Source organism: Protopterus annectens, chromosome 13.part0 (assembly GCF_019279795.1).
Source record: "Protopterus annectens isolate FY-2018-M chromosome 13.part0, PAN1.0, whole genome shotgun sequence".
In the NCBI taxonomy this organism is placed as follows: Eukaryota; Metazoa; Chordata; order Ceratodontiformes; family Protopteridae; genus Protopterus; species Protopterus annectens.
Window position 1 is genome coordinate 965,232,847 of NC_056747.1, and position 1,459 is coordinate 965,234,305.

Consider the following 1,459-nt stretch of genomic DNA (forward strand, 5'->3'; position numbering starts at 1 on the left):
TTTGCTGCTTTGGTGAGAAATTGTTTATTTCTGTATAATGCTCCTAGTTTTTTGTGGACTTTTTTTATGGTCATGGATATGTGAATGTCAAATTTTAGTTTATTGTCTATTTCCACTCATAGCAATTTGGTGTGTTCAGTTGGGTATATAGTGGTGTTGTCTTTTGCTGTGATGTTAAAGTGAGAGTTGTTTTGAGTATGTTTGGTGGGTTGGAAGATGAGTAGTTTAGTTTTGTTTGGGTTGAGTATTAATTGGGCATCGGATAACCATGTTTCAACAGAGGAAAAGGCTTCCTGTGTGACTTCTTGCAGTTTGGGTAGGGACTGGGCTGTGCAGATGATGGTTGAGTCATCTGCGTATTGGATGAGTGTGCCATGTTTGGTGGCAGAGGCTAGATTATTGGTGTAAACAGAGAAAAGTAGGGGTCCAAGGATGGATCCTTGGGGAACCCCTATGAAGACAGGTAGTTGGGGAGATATGTCATTCTGCCATACAACGGATTGTTGGCGGTCAGACAGGTAACTCTGAAACCAGTTGGTGACTGATTGTGAGAAGGATAGGTTATTGAGGACAGAGATAAGTTGTTTGTGTGGGACCATGTCAAATGCTTTAGATAGGTCTAGGAAAGTAGCAGAGGAGAGATAGCCATTGTTTTTATGCTGAAGGATGGTGTTAGTAAAGGAGAGTAAGGCAGTGGTGGTGCTATGGTTTGGTCAGAAACCATGCTGAGTACTGGAAAGGAGGTTGTTAGTAAGGAGGTAGTGTGAGACCTGAGAGTGTATGCATCTCTCTAGTATTTTGGAGAGTGGAGAGAGAATAGCTATGGGGTGGTAATTGGTTAGTTCTGCAGAGGGTCCGCCTTTGTGGAGGGGAATTATATGTGAGACTTTCCACAATGTGGGAACGTAACTTTCTGACAGAGATCGGTTAATCAAGATGGATACTGGGTAGGCCAGAGCATCAGCTGCGATTTGTAGGTATTCACTTGGGAGGCTGTCTGCTGCTAATTTGATGGGTTTAAGTTTAGTTAAGAGTTTTTTTATGTTGGAGGTAGGTACAGGAGAAAAAGAGAAGGCAGTGGGGAGATTACTAGTTGAAGGTGTGGGTTGGAGGGGAGGGGCTTGTGTTGTTTAGCTAGTGATAGTATGGTTTGGGTGAAGTGTGTGTTGAATGAGGTAGCAATATTTTCTGAGGAGTGAGGGATGTTAGGAGGATGGGTACTGACTTTACCTGGGTGGAGGATGGAGTTTATGGAGGACCAGAATTGTTTGGGGCTGTGCTGTGAGGAGTCTAGGGCAGACTGGTAGTATTGGAATTTGTCCCGTTTTATTAGCTTTTTGACTCTATTGCGTAGTTCTAGGAATTTCTGTCTAGCTGCGGGGGTTTTGGTTTTGCGCCAGTGCTCCCAGGCTTTATCCCTGTTTTTCATTTCTGACTTAGTGGTTTTCTGTAGCCATGG